The following is a 21,438-nucleotide window of genomic DNA, read 5'->3' on the forward strand; positions in this document are numbered from 1 at the left end:
TATTGGCTCATCATACTTAATCTAGGGTGAAATTTCCTCGTCTGAGCTAAATTACTTGCAGCCATCAAGGGAAGCGATATTTATTTTTCGTGGGGCTAATGACCTGTCCCCCAGACCCACCCACTGATGGTTATTTACTGGGGCCCAGATGCTTGAGCTCAAAATGAGTGCTAATGTCAGCAGGTGCCATCCCTCATTCAGCTCAGTGATTGAATTGGAGCGATCCCATTGACATTGACTCTGTGACTTTTAAGGCCATTACCCTCAGCCAGAGATGAACCTCTCATCATGGTGATGACAGTGACAGCTGATTAACGACAAATTACAAGCAGAAAGGTGCAGAGGCTTTATTGGGCAGGGCAAGATCAATGGTAAGGGTGAGAGGTGTGAGGAGAAAGAGCAGGTGGAAGAGAGAAAGACATTGGGAGGAAGCAGGAGAGGAAGCAGAGGAAAAACTGGAAACATTCCTTTGCATTGTGCTGCTTTTATCAATTCTTAAGTGGTTAGTGTGAACATTTATATTTTACATCAATTTATTTTATTTACACACACATTTGTGGCTCAACACATATTCACTGTTCAACACACAAACCTTGAAGAAGCAAGAAACTCTTATCTACTGATTTTAGGCTATAAAAGAAATCTAACAGTTCAGAAAATTATAACCTAAATTTAGGTACAGTCTGAGTAAGCAAAGCAAGGAATTTTTTTTATCTGTTCAGGTGTTTTAAATTGCACTGGCAAAAGAACATGTCTTTCGTAGTCTATTTTGAAAGTAATTTTATAGTTAAATTGCATACATGCTGATTGGTGCATGTAAACGAATGAAAAGTTTTAAATGTTATCTTGAATCAAGGCTTATTTTAAATTCCATCAACCTTTGCCCACCAAGCTTTCTATTCAATAGACTTCCAATCAGAATCTTCTTGAGTTTTAAATCTAAAATAAATATTAAAAACTATTTTAAACACTTAAATTGAAAGCATTTTTCTTTGTTCTCTATTTGACGAGTGTGTATTGACTGACAGAACTCTGTGGCTGTTCACATGATTTCAAAACCTTAACATGAAAAGTTGATTGAGAATCCTACATTATAACGGCATTTTGAAAGACAGAAACTTACAGACCTCAGCAACACTAACACTGAGTTTTGATGCTTGGACTTCTGACTTGTTACTAAGCACCAGTTAGACAGATGCCCCCATTCCAGACACTACGTGGAACACCCTGAAATACAACATAAAAGTAGCAGCAACACTCACACATCTGAGTCTTGGTTTCCACTGCACAGTTAACCAAATGGTGGCGCTGTTGAGAACACTGCCAGCACCTCCTCCTCACTCCCAGTCCACCGTAATGTAAGGCACTGTGGACAAAACAAAGGGGAAAAGTATTATTATGATGATATTATTATTGCTCCCCCACCTTAACTCATCATCATTATCATTAATCTCTCTTCCTTCAAGTATCCTTTAATTTTTTTGTTGTCCTCCTTAGTTTCATGTAAGACTTTAGAAATATTTTGCACTTATCTGGGGATCACTCCCAACATATCTTATAAATACAAATATATATGTGTATATATACATATATATACACATATATGATTTATTTTAATAGTAGAAATGCAGATATACAGAGAGTAAGAGAGGCCTTGACTGCTTTTTCAGGCCACAAGCAGGGAGCTGGATTGGAAGTGGGGCTCCCGGGATCAGAACTGGTGCCCATATGGGATCCTGGTGCGTGCAAGATGAAAACTTTACCCACTAGACCAGCTCACCAGGCCCTAAATATATTTTTAACCTAAAATATAACACTTCTTATAAGATACATGGTTGAAACTTGGAGAAACGTGAGAATATTTGGAAGTGCTAACATTGGTCCTGCTAATACCCAACATCTTTTCCCAGTTCTGTGGTCAATGAGAATTAGGTTGAAACTTTGAAATTGATCAACATACTAATGCTGACAACACCAAAATCACCAAGTGCTATATATTAAGGCTTTAATATTTTTGTTTTCCCAGAGAGCAAATTTTTTAACATTTATGAGCAAATCGCTATGTGTAATGTTTGTCATTTAGACATATATCTGAACCTGTGTCCAGGCCTGTCCTGGCCAGCACAGTCAGTAATGTGGACAGAGAGAGGGTCTGGGGATGAAGTACTGACAGGAGACCAGTGATGGTAGAAGTCTCTCAGCAGTCTATTACTCCTTCACCTCTTCTTCGCCCAAAGTCCTAATTTAGCCAAGAAATTGGATACAGCTGAGTCCAATTTGTCTGGTGTTTTAGCCCAAGCCCATTTCCTGTTACTGCTCAGCTTAATGAGCACTAATTAACTCCTTAGCCCATAACACAGGCCAATCTCTGGAAGGCCGGGGCAGGTAATTGGAGACAAATAAGATCCTACTATATGACTTCCTATATTTTTGATACTAAATTCCCACAGTGAACTTCCATAGAAGATCAGCCCATTTAAGACTGATAGTGCAAAACTCAAGAAAAGTATTTTATGATCAAGTACTATAACATAAGCACCATGGAAGAATCAATAAGTACTTAATAATCATTGTCTGATCATAACCAAACATAAAATTCATTCACAACACTTCTTAGTTTTTTTTCCATATTTGAAAGAGACTTTTACAATTGGAATTGAAAGGTCTGTTGTATTCAAACGAAAACTACATTCTCAGCTACTCCTAGGCAATAAAGAAAAAAACCAATTCACTGATCATTTAAAAAATTTTTGAGGCAATACTAAGACTGTGAAAATTTTGTTAACAGTAAAACAGAAAATTGTAAAGCCTTATGCAATAATTATTTTCTACTACTTTTTTATTTTAAAATACTTGAGAGGAGCAATTTAAGATTTCTTTCAGCTTACAATCTGCAGGTTGATAGTCCGACATTGGATGACCCCATTATTTGAGCATCCAGTGGAGGCTGGCAATAGTAGAACAGGTGTGGCCCCAATATAATGGTTCAGCAGCTAAATCCTTGCATGTGCCAGGATTCCAAATGGGTGTCTATTTGTGTCTCAGCTGCTCCACTTCCCATCCAGCTCCCTGCTCGTGGCCTGAGAAGGCTGTAGAGGACAGCAATGAGACCCTGCAACTATGAGGGAGACCTGGAAGAAACTCCTAGCTTCAACTTCAGCTGTTGGGACCATTTAGGAAGTGAACCAATGGATGGAAGATCTTACTCTTTGTCTCTCCTTCTCTCTGTGAATCTGCCTTTCCAATAAAAATAAATAAGTCTTCAAAAATAAAAAAGAGAATATATGTGGAGGAATGATTAAATGATGAGCCAGGTAGCAGAGGAAGCTAGGACCAATTCAGTTTAAGTAACAAAGCTCCCTCTAGTAATTGCGTTTTAAGATCTCACCCCTACAAAAAGACTTCCATGGAGCTCACTTCCTGGACATCAATAATTCAACCAAATCTCTACCTTAAATCCATTAACCAGCGAAGTGAGAATTCAAGGACCAACTTTCCAATACATAGGGCTATGGGGAACATCGAAATTATTATCCAAATCCTAATATTTTATCCTTTGGCTCTCAAAACATGATTACATCAAACAATGAAAGAAGCATTAATTCTATTCCTAGAATTGCCAAAGGCTTAATTCTGTCCAACATGATTCTAAAGTGCAACATCCTGGTCTCACTGGTCTCAAGGTGCTCCCTTAATTATAGATTCTTATTCAATCAAAACTAATTTACAAATGTCCAAGATGCAAAGGCAAGACAGGAAAAATATACACATTTCTATTCTAAGCAGGAATTACAAGGAAATAGAAAACTTCCTCAAGCCAAAGAGAACAAAGGCCATCAAATATTAAGTCCAAAAGTTTTATGTCTGGCATTCCAAGCACACCATTTTGAACTATCCTAGTATCCAAAGATTAGAGCCTCATCTCTCCAGCTCCTCTAGGCATTGCCCTGGTAAAGGACTGAGCAACTCCGACTCCACATTTTCACTCGTTTCCCTACTGGAGGCTCTTGCAGCAACTTTGCCCCTAAATCAATCTCTGTATGGGTACCCAGTTTTTCTAAGACTTACTTTAAAATCTAGGTGGCGGCCCCCATGACTCCACAGCTCTGATGGTCGCGAGACACCTCTACTTTTATTGGGTCCCCTCTGCAGCTCTATTCTCAGAACTTCGCTATGTATTGTTCCACGCAGGGACTCCGATCCTGCAGCACTGCTAGTCTCCCGGTATTACCTGGAACTCTCAGTGGAAAATCCCATGACACCATTACGCTTGCATTCTGCATATCTGTAAAACCAGAATCACAGTAATGGTGTCACACCTGAGCCCCCCTGTGTGCTAGTTGTAGCAGTGTTGGAACATTTTGCTAGCCTGAATCCAGAACTGATCATGAGGAAAGAGCTCTGAATCTCCTCTTTCTGAAGAGTGCCCTGGAAGATCTTTGAAACTTTGGTGGGATTATTTTGGGAAAGGCTGCCTGGAAGTTCTCTGCAAAGCCTCAGGGTCTTTCTCCCACTATCTTGCCCATTAATAACACAATTCCCTTTCACTTCCACCAATCTAAAAGTAAGCTTTCCCATCCTGAACAAGCTGTTTCCTCCTCCATTTCCTGGACAAGCTACAGATTTTCCAAACCTTTTCACATCATGACTCTCACTATAAAATTACTAATAAAAGCCAATCTCATCTAACCTTCAATTTGAACACCTCTCCAGCGGTGAAACTGAAATCTCTACTAAATGGATACACAATCTTAAAATTCTGCCTTTCAAGTAATAGGACAGGGACATAAAAGGTCACATTCTTTGCTATAATGTAACACATATGGCCTTTAGTCAAACTCCCAGTAGGATTTTAATTTCCACATAAAACCTCATCAGCATGCTCTCCGCCATCCACATTTATACAGGATTATGATCTTTCCAGACTTCATCAAGAACTTCGTCCAAGTGCCCATAACACTCTAGGCTTTGTTCAGGCTGCTCCTACAGACACTTCCAACAATTTTACATAAATTGTCCAAGGATCCCTCTGAATCTTCAGACATAATTAGCAGCAATAGCCCCACTTCTCTGGTATCAATTTTTCAATTTTAATACAATCTTTTCATTACTTTAACTAAAACATCTGAGAGGAACAACTTAGGATGGAAAATAGTTCATTTTATCGTATAGTATGGACTTTCATAGTCCAAGATCAAGTAGTCATATTAGTCTGAAGTCAAATGACAGCTGGAAATGGTGGGCCATGGTCGATGCCCTGATCACATAGCAGCTGGGAAGCAGACAGGGAAACCTGGCCAAATGAGAATAACCAAGCTTCTCCCAAAAAACATCTTTCAAAGGCAAATTCCTCACTGACCGAAAGGATTCCCACTAGGCTCATTCCTTAGATACCAAGTCTCATCCTATTAATGCTCTATTAACATTAGAGTCTGGGGACCAAACTGTCACCTTTGGTAGATCACTGAATATTTTCCAAACCATAACATTAAAGGCATAAAAACTATTTTTGGCCTTCTGTACACAAACCATATCACCAACTTTTATGTCTTAAGCTGCCACCTGCTTGCTAGGGCTTATGCTAGCCCCTTTCCAGTCATGTCCAACTACTAGGCAGATATAATTGCTTGTATCATTTCTATAAGTCCTTCACATTCACCATGTCCCATTCTACGCCCACAACCATCATAATCCCTCCAAAACCTGATTCTCCTGTCAAGATCTCTATCTCAGGAAATGTGTGTACTATCCTCCCAAAGTACCCAAACATCATCCTAGAAGTTATTTTAAACACTTCATTATCTTTCATCATCAACCCTCACATACGGTGAATAATGGAATACTGTAGCTCCTACCTTCTGAACGTTCCTTGAATCCATCTACTTCCATATCGGGGTCTCCCATCCCGCAGAAGAAATCACCCGACACTCCAGGCTCTGCTTCAAGAGGCACTTTATTCTTCCAACCAGTCGATCTCCCAGCCAGTCGACTCGACTTCCCCATTAGCCGAAACCCCCACTGTTTATCACACATACCGCATGAACACACACACAATCAGCTGAACCAAGAAAGCAAAGGCCAACGAAACAGGGTAGTTGCCCGAAAAGAAAAAAAGCAAGCTCCCACTTTTCGCCTAAAGCCGGCTGCTTATATATCCTTTTTTCGCGTGGGTCCACCGGGTGCTACCTGATTGGCCAGGCCCTGGAGAGGAGGCAAATCTGCTTCACCTGCGACCTCCAGGCCAGGCCCTAGAGAGGAGGGAGATTTGCCTCACCTGTGCCCTTCCGTCTTCCTGCTGCCTCCTGGCCTTGAGCCAGGTGCCATCTTAGGGCAGGGTACTCGTGCAGTGCTCCCAACACTTCCATATTCATGAAGCTACCACCCTAAAGTCAAAGGCTTGTCACAACTCACCATAGGTATTTTACTACCTCTTTCAAGGTGCTTCCCATTGTGCTCTACTCTGTTCTCTGATACACCAACTACTTTCTCTAAAACAAAAACTGACCAGGTCATGTGCCTGCCAAAAACCCTTCAATAGCTTCCGAAACTCATAAGAAGAGTCACCAATCATAGATGGCTGGATTCCTGTTTTCTTTGTCATATTCAATCCACAATATTCCCCATATCACAATTTCTGATTGCCTAACATTGTGTCTTACTCTCTCCTCTGGGTTCTTGATAAAATTACCTGAATTTCTCTTTCAAAACTTTGCTGATGTATAGGCATCCTTCAAATTCGAGATGAAACATCACAGTCTGCAGGAAGCTCCCCTTGACTTCCCAATGTCAACTGGCTAAATGTCCATCTTTGATATTATCACTAGGCACTTACAAGAACAATTTCAATGCCATATTCTACTAAACCTCCTAGCATTTTTCTCTGCAAGATATAGAGCTGTTTTTTTACTATTATATCTCTACTTATTGCAAATACTGTAGACATAAAAGAGATTCAATAAATAGTCACTGGTTGCTTAGAGAAGCAATGGATTAAAATAACTGAGACTTTCAGCATTGGGAATGGTTGTGAGATCACACATGGAGAAGGCTACACATTCCAAAACACTAGGTTCTTGGAACTTTCCTATCCCCATAAATTCCTCCTCATGTGTGTTTGCTGTCTTTAACTTCACATTTTTTCTAGTTTTTCCCTCACATTTATCCATGAGATCTCTCTGTGGGACTCAACAACACACTTCCTAATCCACCTGAGCCCTGACTCAGGTTTTTGGTGTCCTCTATTTCTCATTCATCTTGATCCAGGTACCTCAGCCTCACCTGGATTGCTCCCACCAATGCACTGACAGCAACCCATCATCATTTGTGTATGTTTTCCAAAGGACTAGCCAGCATTATTCAGTAAACAGAGCAGATACCCAAAGTTCATTTTGAATGAGTAACTATTTTCTGACCACAAGATCATATAGCTATTCTAAATATTTCATGTACATGAGTTTAATGTCTACATTCCTTTTTTGAAAATGTCTGAATCACATTTCTCTCCCACAGAGAGACTAAGCTTTGAGATACCAAAGTAATAACTGCTATAGTTTGGATGTATCACACAAAACACGTGTGTTGGAAACTTAATCATCACTGCACCAGCACCCAGAGGTGATAACTGAGAGAAGATTGAGCTAGATGGTAGAGTGAACAAATCAATGTCATTAGCACAGTAATGGCTTAATCATCATGGGATTGAGTTCTTATAAAAGGACAAATTCAATTCTTTATGTAGCACATCCTCTTTCTTTTTTTCCTTCACTTTCTCTTCCTCTTTCCCCTTTCTCACTCATCCTTCCTCCCTGCCACCCCCTTTGCCTTTCCTCAATATGATACCTTTTACCATTGGATGATACAGCAAGAAGATACCAGCACCTTCATAATGGACTTCTCAGCCTTACTGTGAGCCAGTAAGATTCTATTTCTTATAAATTATTCATTTCTGTTACAGTAGAATGAAATGGACTTAGATAATAGCTCATATTTATAATCAACGTCACTTAGACTACAAAGCCAATGACACCAGCCAAGTAAAATAGTGCGTGGGAAAGTCCAAGTGTAAAAACTGCAAGAATTCAGATCAGCAGCCAGAGTGAGGTTAAAGGAACAAATCTAAGTAAGAAAATAGGGACAAAAGCAGACAGTGAGTCAGGAGGAAGATAAAGATGATGTTAAGCAGCACCCTAGAATGTCACCAGGAAACAGCCCAGCCCAGAGACAAATGCTGAAGTCAAACTGCATAAGAAATTGAATGGTGAATTCACAAGGAAAGCTACTCAACTCTCTAAATTCCAGCCTCCTTATCTTTTAAAAATGCAAATAGAATGGGCCTGGCGCCGTGGCCTAGCGGCTGAAGTCTTCACCTTGAAAGCCCCGGGATCCCATATGGGCGCCGGTTCTGGTCCCGGCAGCTCCACTTCCCATCCAGCTCCCTGCTTGTGGCCTGGGAAAGCAGTTGAGGACGGCCCAAGGCTTTGGGACCCTGCACCTGCGTGGGAGACCCGGAAGAGGTTCTGGGTTCCCGGCTTCGGATCGGTGCGCATCGGCCCGTTGTGGCTCACTTGGGGAGTGAATCATCGGATGGAAGATCTTCCTCTCTGTCTCTCCTCCTCTGTGTATATCTGGCTGTAATAAAATGAATAAAAATTTTTATAAAAAATGCAAATAGAAATAATATTCACCTAAAAGATTATTATATAAAGTGAAATATCATACATAAAGCACTTAGGCCATAATTTAACACCTACTACATATTTTTTTAATGCCAGTTATCAATATTGCTATTGTTACTTAGTTTGAAACTAGCTAGGAAAGAAGCCAAGATCATAGCCATACATCTCCCTCTGTAAATCAACAATATTAGATACCTGTTTATCACAAGAGCTCCCAGGACTGTGGAAGCATGCTAGGTTAATAATAAAATCACCTTGACCTCCCTCCTGAGTTTGGAACTCTCTAAGAAACAGATTCAAAACTCAGACGATGGAGAGTCAAAATATTCCTGTATTCCTTATGCAGTCGGGCTGGAGGACTTGGGTAAGACCTGTAACCACAAGGTTACCCAACACTCACCTGACTGGAACTCAGGCTCTGGCGCACAGGCATTGGGACAGCACAGTCAGTGCTATACTACCAAACAGGAGAGTTACATGCAAGCCTTGGAGGGACTGGGCCATGCTACTTGGTGGACCAACCTTTCCATCAGCCATGCTGTCTGTCCCCCTGTTGGAGTAGAGGCCACTACAGCTCTTCTGATAAAATTCCTCCCTGGGAACTAAAGGATTAGGGAATAAGTGTTAAGTTTGCTATAGCCACTGTGTCCCTAAAAACCCTTGATTTGGAATCCACCAAAAACAAAACAAAACAAAAAACATATACATTTCTTCAAATAGTCCACAAAAGTCCAAGGAAATGAATATAATTATTCTTGCTGTTCTATATTGAAAGAAATAATTCTTTTTTTTTTACAAGATTTATTCATTTTATTACAGCCAGATATACAGAGAGGAGGAGAGACAGAGAGGAAGATCTTCCATCCGATGATTCACTCCCCAAGTGACTGCAATGGGCCGGTGCGCGCCGGGAACCTGGAACCTCCTCCGGGTCTCCCACGTGGGTGCAGGGTCCCAATGCATTGGGCCGTCCTCAACTGCCCTCCCAGGCCACAAGCAGGGAGCTGGATGGGAAGTGGAGCCGCCGGGATTAGAACCGGCGCCCATATGGGATCCCGGGGCTTTCAAGGCGAGGACTTTAGCCGCTAGGCCACGCCGCCGGGCCCAATAATTCTTTTTTTTAACAATTATTTTTCTTGGGGCTGGTGTGGTGACTCAAATGGCTAATCCTCGACCTGCAAGTATTATGACCCCAAAAGGGCACCAGTTGATGTTCCTACTGTTCCATTTTTCCACCCAGTTCTTTGTGCCCCCGGAAAGCAGTGCACGATGACCCAAATCTTTGTGTCCATGCACCTGTTTGGGAGACCCAGAAGAAGCTCCTGGCTTTGGATGGGCTCAACTCTAGCCTTGGCAGCCATTTGCGGAGTGAACAAGCAGATGGAAGATTTTTATCCCTGTTCTTCTCTCTGTAAATTTGCCTTTCCAATAAAAATTAACAAATCTTTATTTGAAAATATTCATTTTTCTTTATTTGAAAGTCAGGGTATCATAAAGAGAGGAAGAAACAGGCACATCTGCCATTGTTTGGTTCACACTCAAGATGGCTGCAATGGCCAGGAAGGAACAGCCTGAGGCAGGAACTTCATCCAAGCTCCCATTGCGGTAGGTGCCAAGACACTTGAGCCATCTCTGCTGCTTTTCCCAGGCTACCAGCAGGGAGCTGGATCAGAAGCGGAATGGCAGGGACATGAACCAGCACCCATATGTAATACTGGTGTCACAGGCACCAACTTTACTCACTATGTCAATTCCCAGAAATCATTATTAAACTCTCTAAATATGTACTCTGGTATGAAGCATAGAAGAGGCAAATTTTCCACTGTAGGCCTTGTATATCCTTATTCTCTTGAACTATTTCTTCCCATCATTCATACTCACTGGCTTAGCCCCTAACCTTTCCTTTTCAGCCTTCTTAATAAAATTTCAATTGACTAACAATAGCTGTTCATCCACAGAAAAATTTCTATGTGCTTTGAAAACCACCATTAACCAAGTATTCCAAAGACTCCAATTACAATATGGAAAACAAGGGAAATCCTAGTTACACTGATTTAGTCAGTGAACATTGTACACAGGTACTGAAATGTCACATACTGTATCCCAAACATATGTATAATTATTACCAACCAAAAAAATTTATAGACAAGCATGGCACACAGGGTTCACCCACTGCATGGATGCCCAATTGCCATACAGGAGTTCCTGCTTTAAATCATGGCTACTCTGCTTCTGACATAACTTCCTGCTAACATACATCCTGGAAGACAGCTGGTGATGACTCAAGTGTTTGAGTCTATTACACCAATCTAGAAGACGCTTATGCAGGTCTGGGTTGCTGGCTTCAGTGTAACAAACCCCTTGCCTGTTGCAGGCGTTTGACAACTGAAGATATAGCTGGCAGATTTCTCTCCACCCATCTCTCTGCCTTCCAAACAAATAAACGCAATTTTTAAACTTTTTAATGTTTTAAAAAGTAAATTAAAAATAACATTTCTACAAATTAAAATACTCCTTCAGGGTCTAGTCTGGCCCTGTATTCTCAAATAAAGGTTTCTTGTCTTTCATACTAATATCCCCAGAAGAAGACTCCTAACAGGCTATTGGATTCAAACACCACATCGCAGCATCATTAAAATGAATTTTAAACAAATGCAGTATGTGAATCCGTCAAAGCAATGTGTCTTAGTAAAATATAAAATTGTGGGACTGAAAGATAAGAACTGGTGGCCTCAAAAATAAGCTGAGTTTACTAAACTAATTCTCATGGTCTGAAGATATTAATTCCGATTTAATTACAGCCTTCTCAGCAAAATCAGACAATTGAACCTATTAACTTCAGTGTGATGTTTAAACTTGGCATGAAAAAACTATGTTAGAGAGTGCACACACACACACACACACACACACAAAGATGACAAACAAAAAAGTGATTTTACTTCACCAAATAAACATAATCCATTCACCCTCAAATATGTCAGAGTAGTACTTGCTTACAGCCCATTTAGAACAGTAAAAACCAAATGGTTGAAAACGACACTGGCAATGCATTTTGTGATGCTTCTGATGGCCATGCACCAGTCTGTGCCCAAGTCTGCTTGGCTGCTGAGTTAGAGCGATGCAGGTTGCTGAGTTAAAGCAGTAATATTTCCAGAGAATAAGAGAGAATGAGCCTGTGACCCCAGGAGGGGCCCATTCACCATGGGAGATTTGTTAGCCTGAGTATCTGAACAAGATAATGTTCTCTTCACTATCCTGACTGGTCAATTCAAATGACATATTTTGGGCTTCTCTGTTGATTCCATGACTGCAACTTGTACACCGTCCACAAATCCCCATCTGCAGCTACAGATGGCCCACTGTTTTTTTTTCCCCGAGTGTTTATGAAAGCTCTTGGAGGTGGGGGTGGGAAAAATGAAGGTTTCATAGCCAAGCTGCCCCAGTCAGGTGAGTGCTGTCTCCTGGTGGAACACAGTGCATCCAAACAACAAAATTATGGGGCAATGTTTACTCAATGCTGCAAATCATGTCTCAAGAAAGATGCTGCAGATAACATGTCTGCAGAGATACTATCTACATTAATATCACCTCTGGTTGATTTTGCACATATCTGATCTTTAAAAACTGTTGAATGAGAATATGTTTTCCTTACAGAGTAACTTACACTTCAAATTACCACCTGGATATGACAGAGCTTTGCTCTTTAGCCAAGTAGCCATCAACCACTGTACCTGACAAAATCACATCACAAATTCAGTTCTACCAAAACTTCTGCAGACTTTTAACACACTTCAGATTACACAGTTCTTTTTTTTTTTCTAGTCCTATAAACATTTTACGAGAGAATCAATGTCTCCTCTCTGGAAGATACCATAGTAGCTACTCTAATACTATCTTGAAATTATAGTAAGCCTGTCCTTGGACAATTAACTAAATCCTCTCCTCTCTTTTCCTCTCCTCTTCTTCTTTTCCCTTCCCTCCCCTCCCCTCCTTTATTCCCTTCCTTCCCCTCTGCTCTCCTCCCCTCTCCTTCCCTTTCCTCTCTTCTCCTCTCTCCCCCTCCACCCCTCGTCCCTGCCCTCTCCTCTCCTTTCCCCCTCCACTCCCAACGCCTTATTTTATCCCTAACTCTTCCCTGTATTTATGCTCCACGAAGAAAACAAGTTTTATTAGCTATTAGTAGTAACTGACTCTCAAAACCTGATGTTTTAACTGTATTCAGAACCATGAGTAAAAAAGTGAAACTTCCTGTAAATTCAGAGAAATCTTTAATTGCTCATCTGGCACAGCAAATGACAATGGTTTGCATTCATAAATACAAACAAAAAATTGGCAACAACTCTTACAGCTGTTATCTTTGTGTTAGTGGATTCTTTCTCATATTCTCTTCTTTTCAAAAAAAGTGTCATTGATAATGAAATATTATATGTAAGAAAAGCTAACACTGACATTAAGAGATGACTAAATGGAGGTTTTGCCATTTCTCCAGCAGATTTAAATGTGCAATTTTTCACAAGAAAATTGATTCACGTTGTTGGTGTCATTAACAAAATTTCCTTTCTGCCAACTGTTGTACTTCCTATGATGAGCCAGTTGGCTACTATCTTCTGCAGCAGAGGCAGCTGCATTTAAAGGATGAAAAAGCCATAAAAGATACTGAAAAGTCTACTGAGATTTCTTAAAAGGAAAATAGCTGTATGCCAGTGAGCAGACACAGAGGAAGGTATAATAACCCTCTGATGAAAAGATAAAGGAAGCACATCACACATAGGAATACAGGCTAGTGCAGACTCCTAAAGAGAAAAATCTCTGAACAACAGATAGACTTTGAAGTAGTCCAGCCAGTCAGCTTCTCATGAAAATAACAACACTTTGTAACTGCTTATATTATTCTTAAAGTTCACCCATGCTTTAAGCACTGTTACAGGATAATTCTCTATGATAAAGGGAACAATTCACATATTTTTATTTATTTAAATAATAAGCTAGTCTATCCTTTAAGACATTAAAATTTTATAATTTTTCATAAAATGGTCGTGATTTTTTTTAGGAATGGTGCTTTTTAAAATATATCCAACATCACCATGCTATTTTATGATTTTTTAATAATCATAAAAGAAGACATTTAATATAGAAGAAATACATATATATACATTTTAAGATTTATTTATTTTTTAATTGGAAAGGTGGATATATAGAGGAGGAGAGACAGAGAGGAAGATCTTCCTTCCGATGATTCACTCCCCAAGCAGCCGCAACGGGCTGGAGCTGAGCCAATCTGATGCCAGCAGCCAGGAGCTCTTCCAGGTTTCCCACATGGGTGCAGAATCCCAAGGCTTTGGGCCATCCTCGAATGCTTTCCCAGGCCACAAGCAGGGAGCTGGATGGGAAATGCGGCTGCTGGGATCAGACCGGCGCCTATATGGGATCCTGGCGCATGCAAGGTGAGGACTTTAACCACTATACTATCGTACCGGGTCCAAGAAGTACATTAATAACATAACTTACCACAAAGAGATATTTTTACAATTTAATTGAAAAAACATATTTAAGGACATACCTGAATTATTATTAAAGCTACAAACCATAAAAGTATTCAATTATGCATTCATTTGCCCACTAGCATATTTTTGTTAGATGTCTATTTTTTTTTCCCCTGGCAACATTCTTAGTAATGAGGACTCAACAATAATTAAAAATCAAGGTGGACTTAAGTCATTCACAAATGTAAACACCGATACAGATAACATATTTTTTGTGAAACTAAGGAATTTTACACAAAAGTTTATATTAAGAATAAAACATGAGCAGTAAATATGCACGAATAACTACAGAAACAATAAATAAAAGCTATGTAGGAGGTTGACAAACATGTCAAGTGAATTCAAGAACTCATGGAAATACATATTATGAAAAGTTACACATGGATTTCAAAATTTTTTACACTAAAATAAAGTTCTCTTTTAATTTGACTTTCTTAATGAATTCTAAAAATTTGTGTTTACGAGCATAGCCAGCATAAGTGTGGGATGGTAACTGGGGTTGGTTGGGCTGAGCTAGGCCGCAATACCCATTGGTGTGCACAAAAGCTGAATGGAACGCATGACACACCAGACCAACCAGAATGCTGCACACACCATCATCAACAGGAACAAGGGCTGGATGTGGGCCTGGTGTGGGTAACTGGTTCCTCTGAATGGGCTGTAGTTCCCACTGGACTATGTTATGGCTGAGTGTGTAGTTGGCTGGGTTGGGCTGGGTCATAGCATCCATTGGTTTGCATTTGAGATGGATCTGCAGACAGAACTGACCCAGCAACTACAAGCACCACTGCGTGGGGGGGCTGATATAAATGACAGACTGAGTGGACCCGGTACTGGCTGCCACACACAGGAGTCAGCGATGGGGTCACCTCAGAAGAGGTTTATTTGGGGACCTTCCCAACTGAACCACTGGACTCAGAACTCCAACTACAGGGAGAATCACAGGACCTGTGATCTGGGTGTGGAGTTCAATACTCAGAATTGGGCCCCCTCAGTTGCCTAAGACAGTGCAGTGGACAGCATGCCCAGATGCACATGGAGGACATGACAACCAGTCTTCCTGGATGTGACGTCTAGTAGAGGGTAGAACAAATTGGACAACTCTCCCAGCCAAGAACTGACAGCAAGAATCTGGGCAAATGAAGACTCTAAGATAGACTATGTCAGCCAAAGGATCTCAGAAGGATTTCCTCATTCTTGGAACAATGAAATCAACAGAACAATCAAAACCACCTGAGCTGTAACCAGAGAGTATGCTCTGCATCAGGGATCCTGGGATGATATTGGGTGGTCATCCCCTATCCCTGGGTCCTGATGTGGTTAGGATGCTTGGTGAGGCTTTCCCTCTTCTCTCTCCCTTTCCTCCAGATACAGGAAGAAAAAGAAAATTTGGAACAATGATCTCATTGACCTTCCTATAATCCTCAACCCTTCCCAACCTAATTAGCAGTCATGGTATGCAAACATCATCAGAAATAAAATTGAGAAAAAAGAAAAAGAAAAAAAGAAAAGCAGAGAAACAGAAAAAGGTAGAAGACATACAGAAAAACATATCTTTAATCCACCGGTCCACTCCTTAAATGCCCACGACAGCCAAAGCAGCCAGGTCAGAGCCAAGTACATGGAACCCTATCTAGGTCAAACATATGGATGGCGCAGAGAATCCAGTGTCATCCCCAATGTCCTGTGACCTTTTACAGTACCCTGGTGTTATAAATAAAACAAGGCTTTGCAGGAAATGTCTGGCACAAAGATTGCAGTGCCCTTCGGATGCTGACATCTCAGAGGGCCTTTGTTCAGCCCTTTGATTTCATTTGCACGTCCTAGTATTATACACCCTGGGAGGCAGCAGGTGATGGCTCAAGTAGTTGAAACTCTACTACACACATAAGAGACTCAGAATGAATTCTAGTCTACTGGCTTTGGCCTGGCACAACCCTGCCTATTGTGAACATTTAGAAAACAAACCAGCAAATGGAGATTACTGGTTTTGCCTCTATCTTACTTCCTCTCTCTCTCTCTCTCTTTCTCTGTCTTTCTGTCTCTCTCTCTCTGGCTTTCAAATAAAAACAAACTTAAAAAAAAAAAATAAGCTTTGGAACAGCGGCTCAATAAAACAATAGAATGCCAAAAAACAAGCTCAAATTCATTAAACATTTACTATAAAGGCAACGTTTCCAATCACAGGAATAGGAAAACTGCTTAAAAAGTTTTTAATGGCACTAAATACCTATTTGAAAAAAAAGATAAAATAGGATCCATATCTTGTAACATAAACAAAAAAAAGCTTACATGGTTTGAAACTCCAAATATTAAAAACTTAAACAATACATATAATGACTCCTATAGACAAATCTTTCTACTATGCCTTGAAGTCCAGATTCAATAAAATAAAACATTGATAAGTTCATGTACATATAATTTTAAGAAGATACCAGTGCAATGTGAGAAGGAAGTTTAACAACATTCAAGCAAATGACTTATGTTGTTATTCTTTCAGAAAGCAGTTTCAAGTGTGGGCTATTACACAAAGATACACACCAACATCACAAAATCACATGTGTAAAAATGTATTCACATTGACACAGTGAAACACGAACATATCCTAAATGCCCTTACAAGGATAATTATTGAATGAACTAGTAAATCTACCAAAAAAGGAATAAAAAGATCAGTTTACAGCATGTGATTTTCTGGTTTAATGTTCACTGGCAAAAAAAAATTATAAGAAGGAACTTCAAAATATTCCTGTAAAATAGAATAAAAAGATATTAAGTGCAGAAAAAAATGTGAAATCCATGTACAGAGGGGCTTTTTGCATACTTCATGGAAAATGTTTATTATAAAAAATCTATGCAAGGATTTAAAACATTTTGCACCAAATAAATTTATCTCTTAATTACATTTTCCACAAGCATTTTGAATTTCTTAGACTTTTTTTCAAAGACAAACGAAAGGAAGGAAAGCTGACAACTAATTGAATTGGTTTACTAGCGTGGGTGGGAGGTCTCAGGGATAAGGTCAAAGGGGCAAGAGAGGATGTGACACTTGTCTGATACCATTTACTCATCTATTGAAATATTATTTTTAGTCCTTCACACCTGTGCAGCTTGTGTCCTGTACCTGTTAAAAATGAATGACTTGGGCCTGGTGCAGTAGCCTATTAGCTAAAGCCTTTGTCTTGCATGCACTGGGATCCCAGATGTTAGAACAGCCGCATAATCCCAGCTGTCTCACTTCCCATCCAGCTCACTGCTTGTGGCCTAGGAAAGCAGTCAAGGACAGCCCAAAGCTTTGGGACCCTGCACCCACATGGGAGACCTGGAAGAGGCTCCTGGCTCCTGGCTTCATATCAGCACAGCTCCAGCCATTGCGACCACTTGGGGAGTGAATCAGCAGACAGAAGATCTTTCTGTCTGTCTCTCCTCCTCTCTGTATATCTGACTGTCCAGTGAAAAAATAAAAATAAATCTTAAAAAATAAAAAAATGATTTAGTTGAAGAAACAGCCATATACACCCCAAATGACACAAATTTTAAAGAATTGATCTATACATTTTTTTTTCTTTATCAGGCTATATTATGACATGAAAATTCTTATTTTCAAAGGACATTGAAGATATGTGATAATTGAATCCAGTGTGAGGTCCTGAAAAAGAGCTTGCATTTCTGAAACTTACATGTCACTTTTAAGGCTAATAAAAGGTAAATAGGTTAAATAATACCATTATTTCAATGTTAAATTTCCTGAATTTTATCATTACTCTGCATTTATATGAGCTTCCTTAGTTTTGAAAAGAATAAGCTATACGTATAGATAGACGTACATATATGTACATATATACAGACATCTATCTTTACATACATCAATAATTTCAAGAGATAGCTAAGCAACTAATAATAAAAAACTTTCAAAATTAAAAACAGTAATTCAGTAATTCAATTGAACAATAAATAGGATGAGAAGAATAAATTCACATTTATGTAAATCAGGATTAAATTATTAAGAATTTAAGATTAAAAAGTGTTACTGGGGAACCACCATTGTGGCACAACAAGTTAAACCACCACTTACAATACTAATTTCTCATACTGAAGTACTGGTTAGATTCTGGATGCTCTGATTCAAATCCAACAAACCTGGGAAAGCAGATGATAGCCCAAGTCCTTGAGAATCTGTCATGCACACAGAACAGCCATGCCAGTTCCTAGCTCCTAGCTTCAGCCTGTTTCATTCCCAGATATCATGGTCATTTGGGAGTAGACCAACTCAGTTGTTAGATAGACTAACAACTGACTTTACAATAGGAACATTGGGAAACTAACTCAATGGAATGAGATCTTCAACATGCTAAAAGAAAATGATCTACACTTCTAGACTTAGTGTATTTACCCTTCAAAACAAAATGTGAGATAGCATCTTCCAGGCAAAAATTGAGAAAGCTACAGGATACAATAACAGGAAGTGACATAATATAAAAACGAAAAAGATTAGAGAATCAAGAATAAGCAAATGCATTGCAAATATATGCACAAATAAAAAACAAACGTTAAAATGTATCACGTCATTATCTCTGAAATATACAAATAATTAAAATTTAAGTTGCCACTGCATGTAACTTGGAAGTAAAATAACTGTGGTTGAAATATTAGAAAGTCTTTTCCATTGTGCAGAAAGATGGTGACAATACAATGAACTTCTATAGTCAAATATGTATGTTCTACTATATGGTGTAATTACTAAAATAATATAGTAAAATAACATACCATTCAAGCTAAAGTTAAAAAAAGGAATTTCTAGAAATCAATCAAAAATAAAAGAAATTAAAAGCTGCTTCTCTGAAAAAGGTTAACAAGATCATTAAGTCCACAGGATAGTGCTCAGAGAAAGGTAAGAATAAAATAAAAAGGAATTTTTTTAATGATAAAGAAAAATAAAATAGTATATTTAAATACAAATATATTTTATTTAGATACACATAAATTATATAAATATACTAAATGTTTCAATTAAAGGACTTAAACAACATACTACTCATGGTAGAGGCAGGTAATTTGGGGTAATAAGTTATATTTCCACTTGGGATACCACATTTAAATCAAAGTGTTGTATGAAATCATGACATAACCACCTCTAATCCAACTTCCTGCTAAAGCACAATCTGGAAGGCAGCACACAATGGCTCTAGTAGCTTGGGCCCCAGCCACCCATACGAAAGGCCTGGACGGGGTTCCTGGTCTCCAACCTTCAGCCTGGGACAACCCTGACTGCTGCAGACACTGGAGGACTTTGTCTTTCTCTGCCTCTCTCTCACTATTCCTTTGCTTTTCAAATAAATTAAATATATAAATGCATACACATAGACATACATATGTACACATATGTATACTATGCTATTCACGAAAGAAATATCTGCAACATTAAGTTGAAAGTCAAGTGAAAAGGACTCTATCATGACTCAAAAATGAAAATGACTTTAGGTAACTATTTGACAAAGTAATTTTCCTTCAACAATAGGGATTACCAGAGATGAGGAAAAAATACCACTATCAATAAAATTGGCTAGTAACCAAAAAGACATAGCTGTCCCCAAATTTTTACAGTTGAAATGAGGCCTAAGGTCTGCATTAAAATGATCTGTTTTTGCATATTAATGGGCTTGTTCATAAAACAAAATATGACATCTTGGAATACTGAATACAGAAGTTAGTTACTGTCAGCTCATTATAGTAGTCTTTCAATTTTGCATATTTTTAAATTTTTCCACAACAAAAAGCTGTTAAAATATCTCCAGAATCATGTGGCTTTAAAGGAAATTACTCCAAGTTCCTGATAGAAGGAACACTACTCTTGTAGAATCTCCAAAGAAGAGTACAAAAACAAATCACAAGCACTGGGGTTGGCCACCTGATACAGCAAGTCCCTCTGCTTGCGGCATCAGCATCAGGTGCTGGTGCATCCCCGGCTGCTTCACTTCTGGTCCAGCTGCCTGCTCACGGCCTGGGAAAGCAACAGAGGATGGCTCACGTCCCTGGACCCCCACAGAGAGACCCTTCTCTTGCTCTCTCCTCTCTCTAAAATCTGTCTTTCAAATTAAAATAAATGACTCTTCAAAAAATAAATCAGAAAAATTCTGGAAAAAGATAACCTGGGGCACTATAGTTTTTATTTTTAACTTCTGATATTCTCAAAACATAAAAGGTGAACAACACTGAATAGAAAAAGCAAAATTCTATATAGAATATCCACAAAAAAATAAGTGATATGTTATCTCCAGAAACTAAAATAGTGATAGGCAGACAACTCACCGATCATTGTAATACCAAGTCAAAATTCTTGTAATCAGAAACAGTCTGAGTAACAATAAAGAGAAGTCACTGCAGATTCTGATACAGAAGATCTCTAATTTTCCCACTTACTCACTGTAACTTGGGCAGTATGAGAACCACCTGAAACTGGAAGTGTTGAGAAAGAGCAAATTCACGAGTGAATGTGAGTGACAGCACTCAGTCTACCTAGTAAACTATCAAAATTAGCATACCAAATTTCTTTTCTAGGATAAAATAAAACAATGAGAAAAAGCCACTTGAATTACAACATAATTAGGCATGACACAGCTAACAGAAGCAAATTATAAAGCTCAGGATTCAAGAAAACAATAACAGAAGAACAAGCTCCAGAACAGTGGATCTTAAAAAAAATGATATGCAGGCTTTATGGATTTATTTTCTTTTGCTACAACAAAACAGCTGTTTCTGGATATACATGTGAAAACAGGTTTATTTAGCTCACAGTCCTGGTGACTGAACAGCATGATGCTGATCTGCTAAACTGTGGTAAGAGACACCTTGACAGCACCACATAGCAGATGGCATTATGGCAGGTGTGTGTGTACGAATACAACACAGAGAGATCACATGGAAAACTAGAATTTGGGAGTGGAGAAAGACGAGTATCATCCTCTTGTAACACTTCTGTCACAAGAACTAAACAGGAATCCATGAAAACTACACTAATTCCTTCAGAGGAAAACACCACGAATGACCTAATTATCTCATACTAACCTCCACCTTTTACTATCACCATCTTAATATCTCCTCTTAATATCATCATATTCAATTTATCTGAATGCTTGAAGGACAAATTATAGCTAGCCATGACTTGGTATATGACAAAACTTATAAAAATGGGTGATAGTAAAATCATGGTCAAATTTCTTC

At 39.1% G+C, this 21,438-nt stretch overlaps 1 long non-coding RNA gene across 1 annotated transcript in view; it reads right to left on the bottom strand.

Moving 5' to 3' along the window:
- Nucleotides 1–1,171: 1,171 nt before the first annotated feature.
- LOC131480773 (uncharacterized) overlaps nucleotides 1,172–21,438 on the bottom strand; it is a 75,065-nt gene continuing 54,798 nt past the window's right edge. The window contains exons 3-4 of the long non-coding RNA XR_009245807.1: nucleotides 9,076–9,270; nucleotides 1,172–1,366 (exon numbers count right to left, since the gene is read on the bottom strand). This is a non-coding gene — a long non-coding RNA (uncharacterized LOC131480773). The remainder of the gene's footprint in view (nucleotides 1,367–9,075; nucleotides 9,271–21,438) is intronic.

Source organism: Ochotona princeps, chromosome 7 (assembly GCF_030435755.1).
Source record: "Ochotona princeps isolate mOchPri1 chromosome 7, mOchPri1.hap1, whole genome shotgun sequence".
NCBI classification, from domain to species: Eukaryota; Metazoa; Chordata; class Mammalia; order Lagomorpha; family Ochotonidae; genus Ochotona; species Ochotona princeps.